Here is a 14,543-nt window from a genome sequence, read left to right on the forward strand (position 1 = left end):
ACCGCTGGGCCCAGTTTTCCACGGAAGGGCCGAACAGGCCCTCCGGGGAGATCTGAGCCCCCAGCAACCTCTTCTTATCCTGCTCAAGGAGCTGGGTAAGGTTCAGCCACAGGTGGCGGTGGGTGAGAACGGAGAAGGCCATGACCTTCCCACTGTTCTGCGCCAGGCAGTCTACCATACGCATGGCATAATCTGTGGCCATCCTGAGCTCTGTAAACAGCTCGGGGGCAGGGTCACCTTGCATCTCCCGCAGGAGCACCGCCTGGTAGCCCTGTAAAATGGCCAGGTTGTTGGTCATGGCGGCGGACTGCCCCGCCGCCAAGTACGCCTTTTCGGCCAACTTGGCTGTAAGTTGGCACGCCTTAGAGGGCAAAGCGGGCCTCGTGGGGTTAGGGGCCAGGTGTCTGGCCACCATATCCTCGAGGGGAGGCATCGCGGTTAACGCGAGTTTATCCGCCCCCTCTAAGGCCGACCACGGAGCCATGCCCGCGCAGAGCGGCTTGGTCTCCTGAGGCCTTTCCCATCCTGACTGCACCGCGCGAACCACGTCAATACAGACGGGCAGCCGGGGCTTCGGTGCCTGTGGTGCCTGGAGTGGCTGGTAATAGCAACCCCGCAGCACTGATTCGGGGGGCGGAGGTGGCTCGGCCCCAGCGATGCCGAGCTTCGCCGCAGCCCTAAACATTACCCCCAAAAACTGCTTCTGATAGGGCTCGTTGAGGCTAGCCTCCGAACGGGTCCCCACCAGAGAGGTGACCGTGGTAGCGCGGTCCCATTCCTCCCCGCCAGACAACTCCCCTTCGGGGGTGTCCTGGGGGGGAATAATGGGGTCGTAGGGGAAGAGCCCCCCCTGTTGTAACACAGGGTCGATGGGCTCGTCCCCCCAGTTTAAAACCTGCTGCTCGGGTAGGACCCGGGAGCCCTGCTCGTCAGGTAGCTCCTCTTCCTCCGAGCGGTCAGACCCACCGCATGCGCCTCCGTCGGGAGGTGCATGGCTAAGCCGCGGGCCCACCTGGAAAAAGAGCATCGCTCTTTCCCGTAAAACGGCCAGGGTAAAGCCTTCGCAGGCCCGGCAGAAATCTGGCTTAAGCAGAGCGTCGCTAGCATGGTTATGCCCGAGGCAAAACACACACTCCCTGTGGCGGTCCTGGATCGCCAATGTAGCCTCACAGCTAACACAGCTCTTGGCTGTCTCCCCCTGTCTCATGGCAGCCGCCCGGTTCATTATGCGAGTAAGCAAAGCTAACCCGCCAACAAGCCCCGCCGACTGTACCAGAATTAGCGGGAGTTAACTGTGTAAGCTGGCTAATTACAGTAGCTTGCAACGGTGAAGATGCTGGAGTGCTACAAGCTAGCTGCTAGCTGCACGAGACAACTAGCTAGCTATCTATCTAACGTTACTCCAGCCGGAGAAACGTGCGCGCTCTAACGCTAGTAGTTGGCGCCTAAAGTACCTAGCAAACAGAAGCAACCGCACGGATGCAAAATAGCTATCTGTGACAACTGTGCTAATTAGCCCGTTGTTCTAGTGCTAACGGTACAAGCTATTCTGCACGTATGCAACCTAGCTAATAGTTTTGAGTGCAGACCTGAGTCAGCGCCCAAGCCTAACACAACGTTACCCCAGCCGGGGAAAACGTTCACATGAGCTGCACGGCGGCAGCTAAACAACAGTTAACAATGAAAGACACTCTTAGCTTTGGATGGCTTGATCCGATGCCGCTGGTGAAGAATACAGGAACGGGTCCCCGAATCCTGATTTATCTCGTCCACGCGAACCTCTTGAGGTGGGCAAATCAACCGGAGCGAGTCTATTTATCCAAGCTATGAAGAGCGCTAATTTCAGAGCTAACCGCGGAGCTTAAGAAAACGACGTCCTCACACTGGCTGGAAGAAACGAAGAGTGGCGGACCCTGGGCTGACTGGCCGTGACGTAGTCACGGGGTGAGGTGGGTGGCCCAGTCAGCCCCAGGGGGGCACCACGTCACCTAAAGGGGCGTGGTCAGGTTTTAATGTAAAGTAATTTTTGGAGCAAAAATGACAGTCTTCCATAGTGCTGCGTGCGCAGCGAACTAGGCACTAGTGAGAGCTTGAGTTCGAAACGAAGTAAAACAACTTTCACACATGAAGGCATTAGACCGCATTCCGGTCATTTAGCGGTAAAAGGCGCATGTGGGAAAACAGCTTGTGTTACACTGGGCTTCTTATCTCACCTAAATGGACATACACGGTCACCCCTCTTTCCCATCTCTCTCTTTCCTCCTTTGAAGCTCACTCTGTCACTGTGTCCCTACCCATTAAACTTAGCATCATAGTCATGTACCGCCCACCTGGTGAGCTTGGTGAGTTCCTAGATCAAATGGACACCCTCCTCTCCATATATCCTGAAGATGGCACCCTGCTCATGGTGATGGCATCGACCATCGTGATGGGCCGACCCCCCATCGACCTCTGAGCCTTCTACATCGGATCATCGTAATTAATTATCTGTTCGAATTAAAACTGTGCCGTTTTAATCATAAAAAGGGCAAGTCCACTTACCGTAACGCCCGGGGGACGCGCCGGCGTCATTAAACAAGCGCACCCAGTTCAGTTCAGAGAAGCCTCCCCTCCTCCTCCCCCTCCCCCTCCCCCTCCTCCTCCTCCGCTCTACTGCTTCTCTGAACTGGGTGCAATTGTTTAATGTCGCCGGGGCGTCCCCCTGTGCGTGATAAGTCGACTGTGTTGTTGTGAAAACTTTTTAAGACAAAGAAGAAACTTCACGTTCTTTCCTGTTTTCAGCCCAAAGTGAGTACAAGTCTTCAACTGTGAATTTAACTCGCCTGTTTCCAAAGTGAAAGTTGGAGTCGCTACTCGCTCCAGATACAGCAGCTGCATTTCTCGAGCCATTTCTCCTAAACTCTCATTACATTAGGTTCAAAAGCCCACGCAAATCTAACGTTATATCAGCCAGTAATTCAGTCAGTTTTCTGCCAGCTAGTTAAATTCAACACACACAGGTTGTTGCTGAGGATCTGTAACGTTAACGTTAGTTGTTTTGCACCGTTCAAATTGCTGGTAGTGACAGCACCACTGCTTCAGTCGCCTGGCTCTGTGCTGTTAGCACAGAGGCTACTAATAGTAGCCTATGCAAGCTCGCTGGTCTCATGTAGAGCTCAGCTGTCCTGTTGTTGTTAACGTGAACGCATTGCAGTGGCATAGACTAATGGAATTACAGCAATGCAGCGACTTAATAAATAATTAATTATTCCACCCCCACCATCAATGACGCATCGTCCATCACAATGTTTCACTGTGAAACAATCACGATGGGTATTTGGATGACATCGCACAACCCTAGTCCTTACCTGTCTTTAGCTCATCCACGTCCCTCTCAGTGTGGCTCACTCTGTCTCTGAGGGACGACACTGCTGAGTCTTGAGCTGGAAGCACAGAGACAAATCACAACATTTCATTTCATTTCTTCTATACAGTATAACATTTGTCAACATCTGATGATATGTAGCACAGCATTTGTAGCAGAGGCTAGTTTGCAATGTGTGTCTCTAGATGTTATTAAAAGCACCTGTTCAAAGCAAAGTACATTAAAAAGCAGTGAAATATACAGTCAACATAAACAAGCATATCATAACATCACTCAGTCAATGATGGAGCAACACAAACAATCATACATAAAGGATATAAACATTGTAACGATCATAACCCACAGACCCACCAACACAGTCAATTAAGGGCACATTGGTAGTTAATCTTCAGCAACTCCTTTATATTGGTTTTAAAATGCTCCCAGCTACGATCCTGTTTAATGTGTGTGGGCAGTGACTTCCACATTTTGACCCCCTGAACAGTGAGGGCTGTTTGACCTAGGGAGGTTTTCTCCAGCGGCACTTTGCAGTTCCCTGTGACAGCGCCTCTGGTGGCTGTGCCCATGTCGCAGAGAACACGCGGTGCCTGTTCATGTATACATTTATAGATGAGTTTTAACTTTGCAAAACCAATGAAGTCATCAAAACTTAGAATTTCCATGATTTGACAGTGATGGAACCTAATTGATTTCCTGTCCAGCGATTGTATAACATCCCAAGAGGTGTGATTACAGTCAGGTTAGCCTGGGACCAAACAGTTACACAATAACTCAAGTGTGATAGAATCATAGAGTGAATATAGATGTTTCTGCATAAAAAGGTAGACAGCTCCTAATCATTCTCAATGTATTTATGTTTGCTTTTACAACTCTGCTCACCATCTGATATGTTTCTCAAATTTTAGGTGAGTATCTAACATCAGGGCCAAGATATTTAACCTCAGATACCTGGTCAATTGAATATTGATTTTTAGATCTAACTTATTTATTTCAGTCACTTGGTCCGGTGAGGACCATCTCCTAGACGAGAAACACATGGCCACAGTTTTCTTAACATTCAGTGTTAAAGGATGGCTTGACCGATTATCAACCCACATTACTGTCTCATTATAATCTCAGTAATATAAGCACATGGGCAGTGTTTACCTTCTCTCTGTTTTACTCATGGAGAAAAACACTCCCTTTCTCTGCCTGCAGAAACTCCGCCCCCACCAGCTGCAAGTAATTTAGGCTCGTTAAGGCTGTCAATGCCATCCTCAAGGTCCTTATCCTTACACAAAAAAAATCTTGCTCGTAGCTGCTTTAAAGCAGCTACGAGCAAGATTTTATATCAATGCATCACATCTTACCTCTAATAGTAGACGAGACCAACGCAGAGTGGTCTCGCTTGAACCCCGAGTGAATCAGCCAGTGTTAGTCTGTCTGTGGCCAGGGCAGATCAGGAAGTGAAATGAAACGGTTTGCAGCAGCCACTTCGGCCATAACCACAAAATAACTTCCAAAAAACCTGTTAGAATATAACGAGAGATGTTCGCGAGAGTATGCATGGCGTTCTCCTTGTTTATGGTATGTTGCTAGGCAGCGCGAACGGGGGAAGGCAGGCAGCTGCGTTTCACTTCCGGGTTTCACTTCCGGGTTTATCCGGTCTGCCGGTAGGCAGAGAGAGAGAGCCCCCTGGTGACGCGAGTTTAGACAGACACAGACTTAATAATCATCAAGAGAGCAATCTCCAATTCACATGGCTTTGGTCTCAGCTACTATTATAGGTAAGATGTGATGCATCAATATTGTAATTATACTGTTTAATAACAATCGAAAATCTTGCTCGTAGCTGCTTTAAGATTTGCACTTTACAAAAAAGAGCAGTAGGATAATTAACCATTCCGGGTATCGTGACCATACCAATAAGTTGTTCATACATTCTTTTATTTTGAAATTTATGGATTTAGTTCAGTTTAAAACTGCCCAAATTGTTTTTAAAGCTCATAAACACATGTTACCAGGACACATTCAAAGGCTATTTAGTGAGAGAGATGGGAACTACTACTTAAGACGACAACATCATTTTAAGCAACCTTTTTTCCATACTACTCTAAAAAAAATGTGTATCAGTTCGGGGGGTGTCGCTTTGGAATGACCTTGATGAAGAAATTAAATTGTGCAAGAACATCAAACATTTCAAACGCTTCTATAAAAAACCACTCATTGGTAAATATGTGGAAATAGACAGTGTTTTTTAATTTGTAATTTGATGGTGTTTGTATTTGTTTTATCTGTTATTATGCAACAAATTTTTAATTGAACTTTCATTTGCTTAAATTTAATCTCATTTACTGTTATATTTACAATGCTAATTTTTCATGTGAATTTCTTATACGCTTTGATTTTATCTGAACTGTAAACTGCTGGGATTGTTCATATTTTTAAGTTGGATAATGTAAAGAGGGGGCCGAACAAGATAAGCTACAGTAGGCTTCTTTCTGCCCCTTCTCGAACTATATCATAATGTAACTGCTACGTTTTCTTTGTCTTTGACTGTTCGAGATAAATAAAGATCAAATCAAATAAAAAAAACGTTTAAGACATAGCCTACTGCTACAGATTCAAAGCTTTATGTTGTTGTTGTTGTTGTTGTTGTTGTTGTTGTTCTCATCCAATGTGGCTGAAAACATCCTCAAATTAAAGAGAACAGTCAGCACTTTAAAGTATATAGTCATGTCAACGTTGACTTGATATACAGAGTACCTACTGCTGGGTGATATGGACCAAAAATCTTATCTTGGTATTTCTAGGCTGACTGGCGATACACAATATATTCCTCAGTATTTTCTACCAAGTGGCCTACAGTAAATGTTCAGTTGTAACTTGGTGCTTTCACAAAATATTGACACAATGAGATTGTTGAGAAATTATCATCATGATATAATGACTCAGTGGTTAAAGTTAAATACAATAATAAAACGATCTGTAAGTTCAGAAAATGACATCACTTTACTGTAATGCGGCCTTTAAAACCCTGAAATGACATCACATTATTACGAGATCCAAAATCTAAGATGATATCGAGTCTCATATCATGATATCGATATAATATCAATATATTGTCTAGCCCTCCTACATAGTTCTGGACATGTCTTCAATATTCCCAAAATGTTCATTTTATAAAGACATGAAATGAAGAAAAGCTGAAAATGAGTGAAGCTGGAACAAGGAAATGTTTGGTATTTTACTTGATAAATGACTAAGACAGTCAATCAATTATCAAAATTATAATTAATTGATTAATTGCTGAATAGTTTCAGCACTAGTAAATATAACAAGAAACACAAGAAAAGAATGTGGCGGATTTGGGATGAACTCTATTCTAATCCAATTTCTCCAGACAGATATAGTTTTTCATTAGTGGTACAGTACTCCCACCTGCGTTCTCCTCTTCCAGATCCTCCACCTTCTTCTTCTGCAGCTGCAGCTCGGTGTTGGTGGTGTTCAGCTCAGCTCTGAGAGACGACACTGCAGAGTCTTGAGCTGGAAGCACGACAAAACTTTATGGATTTGTTTTGTTGTTGTTACTTTACTATATACATAGTTGCTATAGGTCTGGAAATGTCTGGAGATCTCTAGAAAATGACTAGTTACAGTACTAGGTGTAGGTACTGTAAGTACTGGCTGTGATGTGCGTTGCCCGGGGCGTCCCACCTGTGTTCTCCCCCTCCAGATCCTCCACCTTCTCCTTCTGCAGCTGCAGCTCGGTGTTGGTAGCATTCAGCTCGGCGTTGGTGGCGTTCAGTTTGGTGTTGGTGGCGTTCAGTTTGGTGTTGGTAGCGTTCAGCTCGCCGTTGGTGGCGTTCAGTTTGGTGTTGGTAGCCTTCAGCTCAGTGATGGAGGCGTTCAGCTCGGCTCTGAGAGCTGCTGCCTCCTGTCTCTGATCCTCCACCTCCCTCTCAGTGTGGGTCAGTCTGTCTCTGAGGGACGACACTGCAGAGTCTTGAGCTGGAAGCACAGAGACAAATAATCAACAAAGCTTTATGGATTTGTTTACATGTTGTTGTCTTCAGTGTGGCTGAAAACAACCTCAAATTAAAGTGGACAGTCGGCACATTAAGTCAACATTTACTCTATTATACAAAGTTGTGACATGTTTGGAAATGTCTGGATATGTGTAGAAAAAGATTTTGACATTTTCTATGTCTTTACTTTTGGAAATGGACCATTTGGTTGTTTCTCAGTAGTGGTATATATACTCCACAGTACTAGGTATAGGTAAGTACTAGTTGTGACATCTGACCTGCGTTCTCCCACTCCAGAAATTCCACCTTCTTCTTCTGCAGCTGCAGCTCAGTGTTGATGGTGCTCAGGTCAGCTCTGAGAGCTGCTGCCTCCTGTCTCTGCTCCTCCACCTTCTTCTTCTGCAGCTGCAGCTCAGTGGTGGTGGTGCTCACGTCAGCTCTGAGAGCTGCTGCCTCCTCCTCTGCCTCTGTTACTCTGTAGTCCAATACTGAACACAACAACAAGCTTTAAACAAACTGGACAGACTTTAACCTTTCTTTCTTTCTTTCTTTCTTTCTTTCTTTCTTTCTTTCTTTCTTTCTTTCTTTCTTTCTTTCTTTCTTTCTTTCTTTCTTTCTTTCTTTCTTTCTTTCAATACAAGGAACATCAGCAGCAAAAAGGAACAGTGGGGTTGACTGTACCAAAACTAAAATAATTTAAATAGAGTCTCACTCAAAGTAAAGAGAGTGGAAGCAGTGTCTGAAATTAAATTTGGGCACACCTGCCAATGCTGATGGACTAAAAATAAATGCCAAGAATATTTTTGACCGGCCAAGATAACCTGCTTTTTTCCACAGCTTCTCTATCACTTTACTCCCCCCCCCCCCCCCTCCATTTAGTATTGAATCTGCTTAGTAGCCACAGATTTTGAGTGTGGATGTAACTCAAACTGATGACAGAAAATATTAGGGCTGCAAACTAACAATTATTTTCATTACTGATCAATGTAGTGATTATTTCTTTCTATTAATCAAATCGTGTGGAACTGAAAATGTCAGAAATAATGACAAATGTCCATAACAGTTTCCAGAGTCAAAAGTGATTGTTAAAATGTCTTCTAAAGCTGCAGCTGACAAAAAAATAAGAATCATTTTATAATGATAGGAAACAGAGAAAAACATAAATTCTTAACATTTGTGAAGCTGGCCTGGAACCAGGAAATGTTTGGTATTTTTACTTGATAAATTACTAAAACAATTTGATTATCAAAATGATAATTCATCACCAAAAAGTCTCAGTAGTAAATATGACACGAAACACATCAAATAATATACCGGCTTTGGGCTAAACTACAGTTACCTCAGCCAGGGACGTCAGTAGTTTTTCAGTAGCAGTACACACAGTACTAGGTATTCACCTTATGTTCCAACACAGGGTCAGCCAGTTACTTCCTATTGTGTTGACATTTCCTGTGACAGTACAGTACTAGTACCAGATAAAACAGACGGTGTTTTGAACAGGAAGTTATAACACAACTGGGTCAAGTGGGCGGGGCTACATAAGGTGAATAGATAAGTAGTAGCTGTGATGTGCGGTTCCCCCGGGTGTCTCACATGCGTTCTTCCTCTCCAGATCCTCCACCTTCAGGTGGAACTCTGCTGCCTCCTCCTCTCCCTCTGTCACTCTGTAATCCAACACTAGAAACACAAAAGTACAATGTACAGTAACAGACTTTCTAGACTGTATCAGCATTATTCCACTTACTTGTATTTTACTCATTACTTGGTATCAAAGGTAATTAGTTACATTTACAGTTACATTACTATATTACTTTCACCACCCCCTTCTGAAAAAGTGACGTACAACCTGTTTATCCAGCTCCTTTTATAACTGAATCCACTTTGTTGGAATATTAATTAACCTTACAAGAGGAGTCAATATCAGCCAAACTGCATAGCTACTTTATATGTCTACCTCGGACAAAACTAAAATAATACCTATCTGGCAGTGCAATAGAATAGACCCTTTTCACTGGGGGCATTTTGTGTTGAAAAGGCAGAATAAACACAGGTGCGAGCAAAACACTAATGAGGGTTTCCACATTCCAATCATGGAAGTTTGAAACCCTCATTAGTGTTTTGCTTGCACCTGTGTTAACCCTGCCTATTCGACACAAAATGGCCCCCGTGAGAAAGGTCTATTCACCTTATTCACCACGCCCACTTTTTCTCTCTTCCGCGTTCAACGCAAACGTATTTGTTCTTCCGGTTCAGTGCTAGTTGCGAAGGCCACTAGTGGCTAATAATATTAGCCACTAGTTAGTTATGTTATATGGCAGTAAAATGCCACTGAATGACCAAATTGATATAACCGTTAACCATTTCGAGTAACACTGATTCCATACGGATCACCAGCGTTAGTTTGTTGTTTATAACGTGGCTATATTCATAACGTTTCTATCTCGGATGCGTTATTTCGAATCGCACATAGGTTACGCAACCTAACATAGGTGCGCAACCTAACGTCCACTCCACTAACGTCACCTTAAGAGCACAATATTCCTGGAATGCAAGTTTAACTAAACAGTTACATGTCCTCTGCATTCTACATAAAATTAAGATATTACGGGTTGTTTTATTTTGTATGTGACATACGTATTGGCCAAGATATGTTAGTTTATGGGGGAGTAATTTTGCCACTTTAAAGCGGAGTGTGCACGGCCATTTTGCCTGCGGGGTTTTTGGCAAGTCTAAAACGGAAATACTATTACAAAATGACGTAATGCGGAAGCGTCCATGTGTGGGCAAAGAATAAGGTCTATAGTCTCGCATAGCCAGACCTCCTATCTCCACACTTTGTTTTAGCGCTGTGGTTTATCTCAAGAAGCATCCATCTGATCGACTTTGCAGTGTTCATACAATTCGATCAATCAGAACCCTCCCCCTCCCATAGGGTAGTAACTGCAGGCAGAACACTCTCTCTCTCCCCCCTCTCTCTCTCCCCCCTCTCTCTCTCTTTCTCGCTCTCTCCCCCCTCTCCCCCCGTCTCTCTCTCTCCCCCCTCTCTCTCCCTCTCTCCCCCCTCTCCCCCCTCTCTCTCTTCCCCCCTCTCTCTCTCTCTTCCCCTCTCCCCCCCCCCCCCTCTCGCCCCTCTCTCTCTCCCCCCTCTCTCTCTTTCCCCCCCTCTCTCCCCCCCACCTCTCTCTCGCTCTTCCCCCCCTTCTCCCCCCCTAGGGTAGTAACTGCACGGAGAACACACTCTCTCTCCCTCTCTCTCCCCCCCTCTCTCTCTCGCTCTCTCCCTTCCTCACACACACACTCAAACATACCTAGCTTCATTTTTGTATCTATATTTGGCTAAAGTAATTGAATGATACAGAATCAAACATTGTGTTTAACGTAGTTGAAAAGAATTGACCTGGAAGTTGTTTAAAAGCTCTTCTATCAGCAGGTGTATCACTCAATGTAGCGTCACATGTCTTACTATCAGCAGGTGTATCACTCAATGTAGCGTCACACGTCTTACTATCAGCAGGTGTATCACTCAATGTAGCGTCACACGTCTTACTATCAGCAGGTGTATCACTCAATGTAGCGTCACACGTCTTACTATCAGCAGGTGTATCACTCAATGTAGCGTCACACGTCTTACTATCAGCAGGTGTATCACTCAATGTAGCGCCACACGTCTTACTATCAGCAGGTGTATCACTCAATGTAGCGTCACACGTCTTACTATCAGCAGGTGTATCACTCAATGTAGCGTCACATGTCTTACTATCAGCAGGTGTATCACTCAATGTAGCGTCACATGTCTTACTATCAGCATGTGTATCACTCAGGACCCAAAGAAGTGCCGTGTCCAGTGTCAAGTTGTTTGGCTGAGCTACAAGCAGCCATACCAGAGGCCACACATCAGCCTGTTCTGACCAGGTATGTTTTGAACGGGCACTGCACAAGTAATCATACATTTTCAGGATATTTTCTGGCCTCATTCAAACACAACACATCTACAAATTCATCCAGCTGCTTCTGCTGAGTAGTTTATATTCTGCTATTCATGGAGGTCAAGAGCCAAAAAATAACCCCCATGTTAAAACTAAGTGGAATATTGCTTTAACATCACGCTAAACCTGCCAGCAAGTTTTATGAATAAGCCCCAAAACATGCAGGGTTACAGGACAAATGCCACCTCCCACCCCCCAAGTACCTGCATTCTCCCTGTGCACCATCTCTCTCAGCAGCTGCAGCTCCAGCCAGAGGTCGGGCTCGGTGGTGGGTTTGGCAGCGACCTCCTCCTCAAGGCCCGGCACCCCGGCCCGAGCGCCCGGCCCGGACCCATAGCACAGCAGCACCAGCAGCAGAGACACAGCACCCCTCATCCTCGGCTCTGTCAGTGTCTTGAGGTTCAGCTCAGCCTCCTTTATACAGTACCTGCTTTCTCCCTCCCTCACGTCTGACTTCACCCCCTGAGAACACAGCATCTGTCCTGTCCCGCTGCTGGAAAGGCCCAGACAAGAGCCAAGTTTCCAACATTCCCAATAAGCACATTTTGAAGGCCATCGCTTATCTCTCTTTAACCTTCCAAACAAGCTGCCAAAAGATTTAAGCTGCCAATCTATAATAATAATAATGATAATAATAATAATTCATGGAATTTATAAAGTGCTTTTCAGTGACTCAAAGACGCTGACAGTAAGAATACATAAAGAACAAACAGAGGAACAAGTGACGATCAAAACAGAAACATACAACATCAAACAACGACACTACAGCTAAACACATGCAAACACAGAAGGAGGGGGAAAGAGCATGTGGTGGTAGGACAGGGACAAGGTGGACAAGAGGAGAGGGGAGAGAGGGTAGCAGGTAGGGCAGTAGGTGAGGTTATGGGTAGGGGAGAGAGGGAGCAGGTAGGGTGGTAGGTGAGGTTATGGGTAGGGGAGAGAGGGAGCAGGTAGGGCAGTAGGTGAGGTTATGGGTAGGGGAGAGAGGGAGCAGGTAGGGTGGTAGGTGAGGTTATGGGTAGGGGAGAGAGGGAGCAGGTAGGGCAGTAGGTGAGGTTATGGGTAGGGGAGAGAGGGAGCAGGTAGGGTGGTAGGTGAGGTTATGGGTAGGGGAGAGAGGGAGCAGGTAGGGCAGTAGGTGAGGTTATGGGTAGGGGAGAGAGGGAGCAGGTAGGGTGGTAGGTGAGGTTATGGGTAGGGGAGAGAGGGAGCAGGCAGGGCAGTAGGTGAGGTTATGGGTAGGGGAGAGAGGGAGCAGGCGCACAGCTGATTTTGGTTGTTGGAGATTGCTCCTAGCAGCCAGACTCCGGGCTGCTCTGGGAAACAAACATCGTCATACAGAGGGAAAATAATTATCCGATGAACTGATCTTTGCAGCTCTGTGTTGATTAGCTAATGTTTCCGTAGCATTTGATTAACGTTGTGATTTAATTTATTTTGGAACAAATGTTGGTTTAACAGATGAAATCTAACTGAAGCTTTGGCTACGTTGTAACTTGCGTTTACTAACTGGGCAGCCCATAGCTGCTGTCTGACAGGCTGGGGGAGGGACTTCCAGAGACGTGGAGCTGCTCTGGAAAGACGTGTGTGTGTGTGTGTGTGTGTGTGTGTGTGTGTGTGTGTGTGTGTGTGTGTGTGTGTGTGTGTGTGTGTGTGTGTGTGTGTGTGTGTCTATCTGTATTGGTGAGAATGAATGTGTGAGAAATTACGTGTCTATGAATTTTACAGTCATTGTGTACGTGTGTGTGTGTGTGTGTGTGTGTGTGTGTGTGTGTGTGTGTGTGTGTGTGTGTGTGTGTGTGTGTGTGTGTGTGTGTGTGTGTGTGTGTGTGTGTGTGTGTGTGTGTGTGTTCGATGGTGGGAATCACCAGTTTAATCACGATATGATTCTATATCAATTCTTTGGACAACAAAATTATATTTGCTGATATCCAAAGTCGGCCACGATACAATTTAGATTCTATTCAATTCACCGGCCTGAGGTCCATTTGACACAATATCATTTACCCATTTACCACAATCAGTTATAAAGTGCCACATTCATCATGTTGGTGCATTTTTTAATCAGGGAACTGAAAAAGCCCTGGATGACCTTTCAATTATGAAGTTTATGAGTTTTACTTTGTATCGATGAGATATTGATCGATGTTGATGATCAATACTTCCATCTAGATCATGTATCTGTAGTGTGTTCCCTGCCCCCCCTCAGCCTCTCACAATACATCAACTCTTTTATTTAGTCTTTTTGATTCAACTTTATTGATCCTTGTAATGAAACACTCTGTCTTCTCACTGCCTTGCTCATGGGCCCTCTGGCCTCCTGGCTTGGTGCTGTCTGTCTGTCTGTCAGCAGTGCTTCATAATGGAATTATTGATCACAGTAGATGGATAGATGCATCAGATCAGATGTGTGTGTGTGTGTGTGTGTGTGTGTGTGTGTGTGTGTGTGTGTGTGTGTGTGTGTGTGTGTGTGTGTGTGTGTGTGTGTGTGTGTGTGTGTGTGTGTGTGTGTGTGTGTGTGTGTGTGTGTGTGTGTGCGTAGCTGATTTATTCAGTGCAGACTAATGGAACACTGATGGTGATATCCACGCCATTTTTAGAGGTTTCTGCACGAGCAGAGTTTGAGTTTGAGTTTTGATTAGACACCCGTACACCTTTCCTCTACAGAGGAAACAGGTAATGGCTGTTTGTTTTGTAAGTGAGGGGTTTCACTTTTCAAAACATAAAATCAAATAAAATGTTTGTAACAGCAGCAGTGTAGTAGTGAAGACTACTATCAAATTCATAAAGTCATAAAAGTGGTCGTCGTTTGTGAAGATTATCCTGCTGAACCCAAATTACCACTCCTATAAACATTTGTTAACTACAAACCTTATTTCATGCATTTAACTGAAATCCCCATTCTAAAATCCCATAGCCTTTTCCCCGTAAGAACCAACATGGCGGCAATTTCTGATTAAGCCTACAAAAATACATCATCCCAGTGGTGCTCTATTAAACCTGCATCTCTCTCGCCCAGAACAGCTCTTTACACACAGAGAGCAGCCGGGTTGGTGAGGTGTGCCCTCTCTCTCTCTCTCTCTCTCTCTCTCTCTCTCTCTGTGTGGGTGTGTATGTATATAGGCATATATATATATATATATATATATATATATATATATATATATATATATATATATATATATA

Source organism: Poromitra crassiceps, assembly GCF_964638095.1.
Source record: "Poromitra crassiceps genome assembly, chromosome: 3".
Taxonomy (NCBI): domain Eukaryota; kingdom Metazoa; phylum Chordata; class Actinopteri; order Beryciformes; family Melamphaidae; genus Poromitra; species Poromitra crassiceps.